The sequence below is a fragment of the Canis lupus genome, chromosome 9 (genome assembly GCF_048164855.1).
Source record: "Canis lupus baileyi chromosome 9, mCanLup2.hap1, whole genome shotgun sequence".
In the NCBI taxonomy this organism is placed as follows: Eukaryota; Metazoa; Chordata; class Mammalia; order Carnivora; family Canidae; genus Canis; species Canis lupus.
The window spans coordinates 60,201,850-60,216,530 of record NC_132846.1 but is presented as its reverse complement, the minus strand read 5'-3'; the positions used below and the strand labels follow the sequence as shown (position 1 = coordinate 60,216,530).

Here is a 14,681-nt window from a genome sequence, read left to right as displayed (position 1 = left end):
TTTTAATGATTAATTTTATAAATTCCTCAAATAAACTGAAGTACACTTACATAAATATGTGCAGTATGTGCAGTACAATAGGACAAAAGTAGGCAAGGCAAGTAGGTGGAATGAGAATATGAGGACAAGGAAGTAAGATGAAGCAGAGGCAAAGTAAGTGTACAGAAATGCCCACCAGAACATGCTGTACCATCACTAGAGATAGATTGCAAATTAGCTCTAAATTTCTTTGGAGCCAAAGCACAGAAATGGAAATACGATGTGTTAGGAGACTTGTTTTTGTTCATAAGTTTTGTCTTTGTGCTTGCCTGCCAAAATTTCTTATATTGGTCCTATAAGAAGGATGATACGATGTAGTGGCCCACATTTTAACATATTTCTATCTATCTATCATCTATCTATCTATCTATCTATCTATCTATCTATCTATCTATCTATCATCTATCTATCTATCATCTATCTATCTATCATCTATATATTATTTATTTAACTTCCTATCTAAATTCTTTCCTATAATTTAAATGTATAATAACTAAGCAGAATTCAATATACAAAATTGAGTCCACTCCTGTAGCTCTTTAAATTTGGCTTATCAAATGTGAAAATTTATGATGCTTTTATTAGAGAGAGGAAAAAAACAAAACAAGACAAAATCAGAGAAGGAGACAAACCATAAGAAACTCTTAATCATAGGAAACAAACCAAGGGTCACTGGAGAGGAGAGGATTGGGGGGTAGGGTAACTGGGTGATGAACAGCAAGGAAGGTGTGTGATGTAATGAGCACTGGGTATTATGTGACACTGATGAATCACTGACCTTTACCTCTGAAACCAAGAATACATGATATGTTAATTAATCTAATTTAAATACAATCTAAAAATAAAAAAATAAAATTAAAAATAAAATTAAAAATGTTAATTAATGATGGTTAGAATTTAGAAATCAATAAATGTTAGCTCTTATTACTATATTTCAAAGCAAGGAAGTATTAGCATTTAAATAAAAAATACAGACGCTATTATCTTTGCTTTTATTTTTAGCTATTAAAGAGTAATATGTATACATTGAAAAAATAGACTGCTTATGTTTCAGAAAATGCACATCAATATCATTCCTTATAATGAAATTTGATAATAATTACTGAAGTTGAGGTTGTATTTTCTTGTGAAACAAAACCAAAAATATAAAGTGAAGATATTTCTATGATGCTATGGCATTCTCAAAAGGAAGAGAGAGCTTATACTATCTTATGAAAAATAGTGAACTTCACTAAAACACCTGGCCATGGGAGTATTTTACAGAAGGGGATACAATCTTAGAAAGGTACATTAATATACTCAACGTTTGGTAGTCGATAAAAGGCAAGGTTAGGGGCACGTGGTGGCTCAGTGGTTGAGCATCAGCCTTTGGCACACGTCGTAATCCCAGGGTCCTGGCAGCCTGCAGGAAGCCTGCTTCTCCCTCTGCCTATGTCTCTGCTTCTCTCTCTCTGTGTCTTTCATGAATACATAAATAAAATCTTAAAAAAAGGCAAGGTAGGACTCAAAAATAGATTGTCTTCAGAATTCTGATTGGGGGATGTTTGTATATCAGATCAGGTCAGCAGATATTATCTTGCTAATTATTTCAGTGGTGAATATCTCAGCCACAGCAGCTATATACCTTCCTTTTAGGTTGCTTTCTAAAGGTAGCATGGCTTCAGAGCCCACGTTTTTAGTCAATTCAATGTAATTTGAATCTGTGACCCACATTACTAACCATTCTCTCCATAGAACTCAGTATAGTGGTTGGCCTAGAATGAGTACTCACGACATTTATGTTTTATCATTGTCATTATCATTGCTATTTATATTGCAGGTGCTCAAAACAAGTGTTGACTGACTACATTAATAAATGAATAATGAATGAATGAATGAATGAATGAATGAATGATGAATTCAAACTTTAACATTCCCCAGCACTGTGATATTCAGACAAATGAGAAAAATAATACCCAATGATCCATTTGTGTGGAAGATTGTTGAGATTGGATATGAAGGCATGTGGTACCTCAGTTAACATGTAATAAGGCTTGTAAGGACTAGAACAAACTAACCATCTCATTACATAAGCTTCCTGTAGTTGAGATACTATCTTTCTTTATCTCTGTGATTAATCCATTAGCTTTTTAAACATACATTTGCAAGGGCTAGAAAAGAAAACTGTAAGGGGCATTCCAATTTCAGAATTATTTAAATATGAAAAAAACCACCCTGGTTCAACACAAACCAGTATGGCTTTTTTATTTATGAATTATTAAGTTGAATTTTAAGCCTTATATGAGCTGAGATGCTACAAAGCAATTTTCTCAGGGACAAATTATCCTTGAACAAACAGACCTTGAGGTTTTATCTCTGAGGTGAAAAACTTAATTTCTGCTCTCCAGAGAAGTAGCAGTGCCCTTAAGACCTTGCACAGTTGTCAGCCCATCCCTGCCTACAGCATCCAGCACAAGAGGCACAGACATGGAGAGCCTCTGAAGCTTCTTATGACAATCACTCCCAAGGGCATATACCCACAACATGGTCTATTTGTGCTAAGCGTATGCAAAAGTCAGTGCCAAATCTGCAGTTTGCTTAATGATGGAATAAAGACCACTTAAATTAATGGATATTTGAAATCCATTCTTCCAATACAATTATTGGAGCAAGAGATGTTAATTATTCCCATTACTTTGCTCCAAACCTCCCCACAGGCTGCTCCTTTGACTCTTGAACGCAACTATCTGCTTTGTTCCTGAGTGAACTTAATTCATCAGGTGGGTCTGTTTCCAAGCTCTTAGCGCCTCACATATAACACTTCAATTAAATTGAGAAGAGTAATTACTTAAAGTGACAAACAGAAGAATGCTAATTAACTAAAAAGTTCATTTCAGGGCACTTAAACTAGAGTAGTGCAAAGTAAAGAGGTCATGATTTAATGTATTTGCTTGACTTCCTTTTGTAAAATACTGTTCTTCATTATAATAATGCCAAAAGAGCAAAAGTGTGTTGCATTAACAAAGAATTAATGACTCTTGGTTACTGAGGAGATCTGATTTCTGTGCTTTTTATTCACAAAGTATATAAGATTCATGATAGAGGATAAAGTTAATAATCTCAGATTTTCACCTTGTTATAAATATTTCAAGTATATCTTAATGTTACTAATGTTCAGGCTTGAAGATCAAGCTGACCACATTGAAAAATTCCCTCAAATCTAACTGGTTAAAACTGAATTATATAACTATTTAGAAAATTTTCATTAAGGTTTGATATTTGGTGTGAATGTATAGCCTTAGGAATAAAGCTGCTATAAACATCTGTATGTGGGTTTTCACATGGACATAAATTCTCAAAGCCTTTGAATAAACACTGAGGAGTGCAATAGCAGGTTGATTTTTGTTAAGAGTATGTTTAGCTTTAGAAAAAAACCAGCATTTTGCCTTCCAAAGAGACTATATCATTTTGCATTTCCACCAGCAATGTATGATAGCTCTTGTTGCCCCATGTACTTGCAGGCATTTAATGTTGTTTGCATTCTAGATTTTGGTCATTCTAATGGATGTGTAGTGGTACCTTGTTGTTGTTTTAATTTGCACTTTCCTGATGACATATGACATAGAACATTTTTTTCATATGCTTATTTGGCATTTGTATATCTCCTTTGGTAAACTGTCTGTTAAGGTCTTTGGTCCATTTTTAAATTGTGTTTCTTTTCTTGTTGAGTTTTAAGCAGTTCTTGTTTAACAGTTCTTTATCAGATATGTCTTTTGCAAATATCTTCTCTCAGTCTATGCTTTGTCTTCCCATTATTTTGTCATTCTATTTCACAGAATGAAATATTTTAAAATTTGTATAACTTAACAATGATTTCTGTCATGGAGTGTGCCTTTGGTATTGTATCTAAAAGTCATCACCATACCGAAGGTCATTTAGGGTTTTTTCTCATTTTATTTTCTGGTTTTGTAGTTTTGAATTTTCCATTTAGGTCCATGGTCTTCTTTGAGTTAAGTTTTGTGAAAAGTGTAAGGTCTATGTCTTAATTAAGTTCTTTTTTGTTTTTGTTTTTGTTTTTGTTTTTTTTTTGGGGGGGGTTTGGGTTTTGGGTTTGTGTGTGTGTGTTTTTTTTTTTTTTTTTTGGTTTGGTTTGGTTTTTTTGCATGTGGATGTTCAGTTGTTCTGGCACCATTTGTGGAAAAGATTGTCATTGTTTGTTGTATTGCCTTTGTTACTTTGTCAAAGATCAGTTGAATATATTTACATGGCTTTGTTTCTGGGCTCTGCATTCTATTCTATTGGTTTTTCTATCCTTTTGCCTATAACACACTGTCTTGATTACCCCAGCTGAATGTAAGTCATGAAATCAAATAGTGTTAGAAAGGAACTTTCTTTTCCTTTAATATTATTTTGGTTAATCTGCTCTTTTTTTTCTTCATATAAGTTTTAGAATTATTTTATTGATATTCACAAAAGAATTTTCTGGGATTTTGATTGGGATTACAAAGAATCTATAGATCAAGTTTGGATGAATTGCAATCTTGACAATAGTCAATCTTCCTATCCATGAACATGGAATATCTCTCCATTTATTTGGTTCTTCTTTAATTTTGTTTATCAGAATTTTGTAATTTGCTTTATGTATGTTGTTGGATTTATATCTAAGTATTTAATCTTTTTTGGGTGCTAATGTAAATGATACTGCTTTTAATTACAAATTCCCCTGGTTCATTGCTGATATAATAAGGAACTGATTGACTTTGGTATATTAACCTTGTACCTTGCAACCTTGCCTTAATTACTTATTAGTTCTAGGAGTTTTTTTGTTGATTATTTTGGATTTTCTATGTAGAAAATCAGTCATCTGTGAAGAAAGACAATTTTATTTCTTCCTTTCCAATATCTATATCTTTTTCCTGTCCCTGTCTTATTTCATTAGCTAGAATTTCCACGATGAAGTTGAAAAGGAGATGTAAGAGCAGACATCTTTGCCTATACATGATCTCAATAACAAAGCTTCAAGATTATCTCCATTAAGTATGATGTTAGCTGTAGGATTATTTGGCAGGTATTTGTTATCAGGTTGAAAAAAATCCCAGCCATTAGTTCACTGAGAGTTTTTATAATAAATGGGTGTCCAATCATTTTTCTGCATCTATTGATATGGTTGTGTGATTTTTTTTTTATCCTACTGATAAAATGGATTGAATTAATTGATTTTTTAATGTTGAACCAGCCTTATATACCTGGGATAAATCACACTTGGTCATGGTGTATAATTCTTGTTTTTAAAGATTATTTATTTATTTCAAAGGGAGGGGGCGGGGAGAAACAGAGGGAAAAGCAGATTCCCCGCTGAATGGGGAGCCTGATGCAGGGTTTGATCCCAGCACCCTGAAATCATGACCTGAACCAAAGATAGACCCTCAACCTACTGAGCCACCCAGGTGCCCCTATAATTTTTATATATAATTTAAATTCAATTAACCAACATATAGTACATCATTAGTTTCAGATGTAGAGTTCAGTAATTCATAATTCTTTTTATACATTGTTAGTGTCCACTTGCTGATGTTTTAATGAGGGCTTTTGTATTTATATTCATTCTGGTGTGTAGTTTTGTTTTCTTATAATATCTTTGTCTGGTTTTGTTATTAAGACAATGCTGGTTGCATTGAATGAGTTCTCTTTGCTTCTATCCTCTAATACATATTGAAAAAATTGGTGTAATTCTTTAAAGGTTTGGTATAATTCACTAGAGAATTTACCTACCCCTGCTGCTTTTTGTTTGGGGAGATTATTAATTATTGAATCAATTTCTTAAGAAAGATATAGCCCTATTCATATCAACTATTTATTTTTGTGTGAGTTTTAGCAGCTTGTGTCTTTCAAAGAATTGGTTCATTTCATCTAGCTTTTAAATTTATGGGTATAGACTTGTTTATAGTATTTTAAAATTATTTATTTAATGTAGAATACAGAATCTGTAGTGATGTTCCCCATTTCATTTTGGATATTAGCAATATACTTTTGGTTTTGTTTTCTCTATTGATTTCCTGGTTTAAATTTCTCTGATTTCTGCTCTAATTCTTATTTCTCTTCTTCTTCTTACACTGAGAAGAATTTTTTCAAAGAATTTACTATTCTTTTTCTAGTTTCCTACAGTGGAAACTCAGATTATTGATTTTAGATATTTCTTCTTTTGTAATATTTCAATGTTATAATTTTCCCTTGAAGTACTTTTGCTGTACTACACAAATTTTCATAAGTTTTGTTTTCATTTTCTTTTACTTCAAACTATTATAAAATTCCTCTTGAATTCTATTCTTTTTTCTCATGTGTTACAGATGTGTTATTTATCTCCATGTATTTAGAGATTTTTCTGTTTTTCTTTATGTTGCTGATTTCTTTATTCATTCTATTGTAACATATACTTTATTTTTCATTTATTTCAGTATTTTCACACTAACATATAAGTATCAAGATGATTAGAGTAGAACAACAGAGTAAATTAGAGGTTGAATCAATTAAAGCCAGAAAGTTTAGTTAAATGACATGCTTTTGATTTCAAAAAATAAATTGAGATTCTATTTCCATAAAAAGCATGGTGCTTGGCACTAAGATAGTTGCCCAACAATATTTTTTGACTGAAGCAAAGAATAATTTTTTAGAGAATCATAGCATAGGAGTGAAAAGACTTTAGAATATGTTACAGAATGGAAAAAAAAACTTTTAGATATATATGTTTGCAGTATTAGATGGAGTATGTTCTGTTGGAATGGTAGGAGGTCCAAGTGATTGTTTCTATTATCGTTACCAGCCACCGACTATTGTTGACAATATAAGAAGCTAAATCTGAACAGTGCCTCCCTTTCCCCACAACTCCATCCTAGCACTCTCTCCATGAGTATTATAGGTTAATTTGTGTGCCCTCCCCTCAATTCATATGTTGAAATCTTAACCTTTAGTACCTCAAAACGTGACTATATTTGGAGATAGAGCCAACAGGTGATTAAATTAAGATGAAGTTTTGTTTTGTTTGTTTTAGGCTGGGTGCTAATCCAGCAGCCCTAGAAAACTAATACAATCAATTACCCTTCTCTCATTTCTGACTATTCTGCTTTCCTGTCCACTTACGGATTTTCCCCAACTTATACATTTGGTTTTTTACTCTACCCTAAAAATAAAACAATTGTGCATAAATATGTACATATAAAACATGACCCGCTCCTTAACTTTGTACCCTTCCCTAACTATCACCCTATCTTTTTCTGACCCTTCTTAATCAAATGTTTGTCTGACAGACTACACTTGATGTCCTCATTTACCCAATCCTGATTTGTCTACAATGCTTTGCAGTCATGATTGTGGCTATACCACTTCCTTAAAATCACACAAAGGCAAGTAGTGACTCTAAATGACAAATTCAATAAACAATTCTTAGTTTTCATCTTACATGACTTTTATACAAACTTTGGTTTGTTTATTTTTCTCTAGATCCTGAAACTCTCTCTCTTTTGGTTTTCATAATACTATTCTTTTCTAGTTCACTTTTACCTCTTGCTACTTTTTCCTGGTTTCCTTTTTCTGGTGGCCTTCTGCCACACTTTAAAATGCTGGTATTACCTAAGGTTTTATCTTGAGTTTTCTTCTCTCCAGACCTTACAATATATCTCTGGGTGATCTTGACCTTTCCTTTAATTTTACAACTATTTTTACCTTGAAAAGAACAATCTACATAGCTGTAGGCCAAGACTGTTCCTGAACTTCTCACTGTCTTCTACATTTCATCCTTTCTTTCTGGCCATTTAAAAAATATTTAAGAAAAGCACAGATTTCCTTCCCCAAGCCCATTTTTCTTGAATCTTGTCATACTGCAATGGGCTTATGACCCAGCCTGGATATCGGACCTACTTCTTTTTCTTCAGGCAAATGTAAATAATATTTTTCTGACCATGAGTGATAAAAAAATGACAAAAGCAATAATTCTAGTCACCTTCCATATAAATAAAGGAACACAAAATAATGCTTTACAAAAAGTTGCCACTGCTTAGACCAGGGTCAAGGAGTGACATCCCAGTAATTCAGCCAACCATATGGGTTTAGCAACTTTCTCCTCTCATGCCTGCATAGTGCCTCTTCAGACTGAACGTATAGCTTGCAGAAGGGATTAGAGGCTGTGGCCTTGCTGGCCAAATAGTGTGAATAGAATTTCCTGCTTTGGTGACTTCAAAAGAAAAAAAAAAAAAAACATTTGTCAACTTATTTTTCTAGTTTTTATAGAATTCGGAGCTCTTACGCAAAGTGATAGTACACATTTGGACAGGGTTTAGGATAGGTGTTTATGGTCAATTCTTCGGCTGCTAGTGAATGGAAAGAGTTTGTTATTAGCTAAGGAGTAGATTTCAGATGATCCTAGGAAGTGTGTAAAAATCTAAGACTTACTCCTGGGAATAAGAAAAGTGAGAAAAATTTAGAACACGTACACATACACACAAGCTCACAAAAGAGGCAGTCATGTCAATCAATCATGTCCCCCAATATTCTGGGATCATACAGCTATGGAAATGTTGGGAAACCAGACTGCATGTTAGCCAGGAGAGAGTTTTGGAGAGAAATAACCTATTCTGGGTCTTAATTTTTCCAATTGACAGTTTCTCATAACAAGGTACTTACTATGAGGTGAAATCAATGGATGTCTGCAAATCAGAACAAAAGATGCATGTGTGAAGACAGAGATTGCTTCATTTACTGTCATTACATTTTTCACAATCAACATAGATGGATCCTGATCTTTCCCTTCAATTTTCTTCTTCCAAATGGATTTCCTTCTTGTGGAAATCTACTTCTCTATTACCTCAGGTACCCATGCTGGAAGCCTAGAATTCAAACTCAACATCTTTCTCTCCTTTATCCCCACATGCTGAGTCTAACTTCTAAATATCTCTTGAATTTGTATTCTTTTCTTCATTCTCACTACTTGAGTTATGGTTCTCATCGTATCTCTCTAGTGAACTATCTTCCTCCAATCTCTCCCCTTTGATCAGCCCTCTAGGAGCCACCAGAATACTGATTTAAATATTTAATTACTATTATGGAGCTTTTGCTTTATTTAAAAGATTTTCATGGCCAATAAAATAAAATAAAATAAAATAAAATAAAATAAAATAAGGCAAACGATAAAATAGTTGACTGGACAATTTTAAATACTCTTCCATTGTAGTGTTTGGAAATACACATCCTTGTTGGGAACAAGAAAATGACAACATAACCATAAGGTAATCATGGGTTCCCTACAGTGCCTTACTTCAGCTCATATAGTCACACATATATCCTTCTCTTTGGGTTTTTCATACCTCTACAGAAACCTTGTGGGACATTAGAATGTAATGTTATCATCAAGTTATTAAACAAGAATCTGTAATTCTTATGTGGGAGGCATTGTGCTGGACCCTATTGGGTATATGTGCATCTGTCTAAAATGGTTCCAGTCTAAAAGAGCCATATTCTGGTAGAACTTGAGTCATCTCCACCCCTTATTTGCAATAATAACAGTGTTCTTGTGATATTTCAAAGAGGTATCATAGAGCTATGCATTAACAATGCCTCCCCTGTTTTTAGAATATGTCCATAATGCATTCCTCCTACAAGAGTGGGAGGTTTTGATGTGCTTATTATATAACTGAAAGGATTATGCAAGTTTTCTTTGTTAAATGGACTGTTGTTTTTTTTTAAGTCAAATATTTTTTAATCCCTTGCTTGGTATCTAAGTATCTATGAGCATTTAAGTAATATACTAGGCAATCCCTCATATCTAGCATATAATAGATCTAGAATTGTATAATTAGTTAATAAATACTGCACCTAGATCTTTGGGAGTAACTATCTTTTTCTAGATTTCTAAATATATTTTGTGTGAAGGGAGTACATACCTTGAAGCCTAGCATTCTACAAACCAATGAAGCTGAAAAAAAATATTAGTTGCAATTAATGATATTCAGTTCTATACAGAAAATCACGTGTGTGTGGATACATATTGTGTATGTATGTATATACATATACATGTGCTTGTGTGTATAAATGTATATATATCATCTTTGGGAGAAATTTTGTGTCTTAAAATATGTTTTCATCTGCTCTGCATGGAGCAAATTTGTTAGTGAACCTCTTCTGTAGGAGAATCATTCAGCATGGCTGCATTTTGTGCTTTTTCTAGAAAGGCCACCTCTGTGCTTTCAGATAGGCCAGCTAATAGCGTGGTAGTTATTATGTCTGTAATTTACTTTAGAACATTTTAACGTGGAAAGTGTTATAAAATGTGTGTGTACTGGTTTCAATCTACACCCTGAGGTTAGTCAGCTGTCCTTATGCAGCATTCATATCCCATGAAAGGCCCTCTCTCCTGTTAATGAGAATGGATGTACTCAGAAGCAGCGACTCTGATGGAGCTTTTTGGAACTCCTTTACTGGATCCCTAGAGACTTTAATAATCAGTACAATGAATGTTGAAAGAGGTCACATAATTGAAATTAGCTGTATTAAAAATATGTTGATTGTCAAAAATATCTTAGAGAAATTTCTGCTTTGCATTAACAGGGAAGGTATAAAATCTAGTAGACCTTTTGCCCTTTGTCCTTGAAAATGGTCCCTTGGCCTTAACCCCTGAATAGTCCTGTGTCCTACCAAAGGTGTGGAAGAGTCTTAGTTGCCTGACTCTGAGAATGGTTTAGCTTATTCTGGTATTGTGATTCTTGGGCAATTTGGGGAACTATAGAGACAAGAGATCTGGGACTCCATGGAGTTTACAAAAGTAATAGGTACAGGTTATATAGAGAGGTAACTAACCTATAATTATTGGCAACTACTAAAGTCCACCAAATGGGGCCTGATAGATGTGTGTGACCAAATTGGCTTAAAATAGCTCATGATAAATTCTTTTCAGGGACAGTTATGTGACATTCTTTCAATAGCATGCTTGGCCCAATTAATATTTGTTAAATACTTAATTAAATAATAGTTCAAACTAAATTAAAATCAATCATATACAGATATACGCAGATGTCAACAATTGAAATAGAATCTTCTTAGTTCATTTTAGCTCAGAAAATGTCAGAGAGATATTCTTTTGGTATGACTAAGTGGAAATCGTACCTCAATGGACATTTGTGAAGTTGACCCCTAAGAGGACTCATGTGAAACAGTGAAGGGAAAGAAAATTGAATTTTGAGTCAAGTCTAAGTTCTTATGCAGGTTGTATCTCTGAAAAGCTGGATGGCAATGAGAATGTTATTGAAACTTGCTGGCTTTTAATTTACTGTTCTGTAAAACTAGTCTTACTGATTGACTCATTCATTTTTTTTCCTCATTTTCGTAAATTTCATCATTGATTTGATAATTCATAATAATATTAATAATGGTAAACACTATTCACCAGGCACTTGTTTTAAATATCTTCTATTCCTTAACATATTTAATCGTTAAAGCGATCTATGAAGCACATACTTTTATTATCCCAAGAGGATACTGAGGCATAGAGACAGAAAGTAGATTTTCTAAGGACTGTGAAATGACTGATGCCAGTTTAGACATGCATATCTCTTAGGTTGTTTTTGGTAAATCACAGTAGTGGCCAAAAATTTGGAGTACTGAAAATTACCTACTTTTCGAGCCTCCTGCTACTTTGTAATGAAAATAAGTCATTACAGGCTGAGTTATGTTCCTCAAAACTCCTATGTTGATGTTCTAACTCCTAGTACATCAGTAAGTGACTGTATTTTGAGATAGGAACTTTAAAGAGGTACTTTAGTTAAAATGGGGTCAATAGGATGGGGTCCTAATCCAATCTAACCAGTGTCCTTATAAAAAAGGGAAATTTGGACACAGACTTGCACAAAAAGAAAATGATGTAAGAACACAATAAAAGACAGGCATCTACATACAAGCCAAAGAGAGAAGCTTCAGAAGAATCCAAACCTGCCAACACGTGATTTCAGATTTCTGGACTCCACAGTTGTGAGAAAATACATTCCTGTAACCCACTCAGTCTGTGAATACTTTGTTAGGGCAGCCCTCTCCAATGAAGGCACAAGTCTAAGATCAAATGTTGATACACATATGTCACATATTAATTCAACAATTATTCACATGCACTAAAAAAAAGTCAATTCATAGGATCTGTTCTGTTGACTAAAAGATATCTCAACTCTCTGTCCTTCTGCATGATCCAATTCTGACTTTGCAGGAAAGGTTTCCTGAAGCAGATTCCAAGAGCCCACGCATATAGCTCACAATTCCAGAGTTTGTTGCTGGACACCAGACAGTTGAGGGATTCAGCCTAATGTGCTATTTCTAAGTGTGCAAGTTGCACTAGACTTCAGTATCTTGACAATCAAGAGTAAGGAGTATTCCTAAATTACTTTAGACAGTTCAACTATCTTATATGCATTTAATTCCACCAAGGAATTATTGATTGACATGCCATTATTTTTGATAATTTTAAAAAGTTATATATTTTGACCATCAGTAGAGTAATCAGCAAATCATCAGGTATAGGGATGTTTGTAGTGGTACCAGGAATGTGTCTTTTCTGAAGGATAGCTGGCTGCCTTCTGGACTGTGCATTCACATATTGGCTGATCATTTCTCAAATGCACTTTTGAGGGTAGCACCTGGGCACTGTACTAACTTAAGTGACATGCATGTGTTATCTCAATGTACAGACTGGTATATTCTAAAGTAAATGGCAAGTATCATGTTCTCAAGTCTCTCTCGCAAGCAAGAAACAAAGTTGGGACTGGAACTCAAGAAGTCAGGCTGTGCTCCAAACTATTGGCACATTAAGCATTTGTTATGGATGATTATTCACAACCGATGCAGCAAGTTACAAACATTATTCGATTTAACCCTACAAGAAAATTGTGATAGAAGTCTTATAGACGGAGGCACAGGGAGTATTTTCTCCCTGAGAGTAGACAGTATTGAAAGTGAAGAGGCAAGGCTATCTTGTGTGCAATTAGGACAGTCCCACAGGACCTTCTGCTCTGCAGCTGCCATCTTGAACCCTGTCATAATTTTCTATTTGAAGTTCTATTTTGTAAATTTAGTCTGATGGGACAATGCAGGGGGCTTGGAACTTGTGTTCATATGTGATTCCCCATCCTGCCTCCTTGTCACCTCTCTAGGATTGGATTTCAGCTTTCTGTTTCCCTTCTCCCCAACCCAATAGTCCCTGGAGTCTTGGCCCGCTAGCAGGGCTCTGGGCATTGGTACTGGGGAGGGTCAGGATTGGGTGTGTGTCAGTAGTGCTGAACTGTGGAGCCGAGATATCTGTAAGATTCTGCAGTCATTCGGGGAGCGGCCTCACATCTGAGGTAGTGCAGCATTAAATAGATCTATCCCATAGATCTATTAGAGAATGAAAAACAGGGATCCCTGGGTGGCGCAGCAGTTTGGCGCCTGCCTTTGGCCCAGGGCACGATCCTGGAGACCCGGGATCGAATCCCACGTTGGGCTCCCGGTGCATGGAGCCTGCTTCTCCCTCTGCCTATGTCTCTCTCTCTCTCTGTGTGTGACTATCATAAATAAATAAAAATTAAAAAAAAAAACAAAAACAAAAAAACAAAAAACAGAGAGACCACTGAAAAAAGGAACAGCTTTTTTCCCCCTGTGTTTTGATCAAAGAATGAAAAAATTTTCATTTTTATTTTGGATTGGATCCTGAAAATTATGTAGCTGGTTCTGTAAAGAGGAATGAAATCAGGTGTTCTAAAAGCAAGGTCAATATTTTTCTCTGGTATCTTATGCTGTAAAATTGTCCAACAAAGAAAAAGTAGATATAGTGTTTACTCAGGTCCTATTGCCCCATTTGGAAAAGGAAAAAAAAAAAAAATAGGGTAGACCAGAGCAGGTTGTAAGGTTACTGCTCAAATACAACATCTAGGCAAGAGAATGAACTACAGGACAAAGGAAATGCTTGGTTGTTGTTAACAGAACTAATAAACTTTGAAAGGTTTTAAAATGTGAAAACATCAAATATTTTGAAAGTAGGAGCAGAATAATTTTGTTTTTAGAAATTAAATTGGGAAAGAAAGAGGGTCAGTGGTTTAGAGCCATTTTTATTCATTAATTTAATATATAATCATGGAAAATCTATGATATGGAGGTTTTTTTTTAAGATTTTGTTTATTGATTCATGAGAGACACAGAGAGAGAGGCAGAGACACAGGCAGAGGGAGAAGCAGGCTCCATGCTGGGAGCCCCACGTGGGACTCGATTCCGGATCTCCAGGACCGCGCCCCGGGCCAAAGGCAGGCGCTAAACCACTGAGCCACCCAGGGATCCCCTGATATGGAGTTTTAAAAAGACTTATTTGAGTCTTACTTTGACTTTGAGCATCCAGTGAGAAAAGAGCATGACTGGAATTAAGGTATCATCTGTATCTATAGTAACTTCTGGGCACTGTAAGCAGCAGAAGCTAATGGTGGATGGCAGGTCCATTCATTCAACAAACACTAATTATTTTGTGCCAGTCCTTTTCAAACTAATCACACTGACAGAGGGGGAAAATTTTGCCCTGTGACTTTGCATGGAGGGCAGTCTCAGAGATAAAGAATTAAAATTCAAGTGCTGAGATGGAGACACATTGCCTTCTAGAGAAATAAAGG

General features: G+C 34.8%; 1 long non-coding RNA gene across 2 annotated transcripts in view; it reads right to left on the bottom strand.

The window, feature by feature from the left end:
- LOC140639479 (uncharacterized) overlaps positions 1–14,681 on the bottom strand; it is a 60,402-nt gene that overhangs the window by 22,647 nt on the left and 23,074 nt on the right. The window lies entirely within an intron of this gene.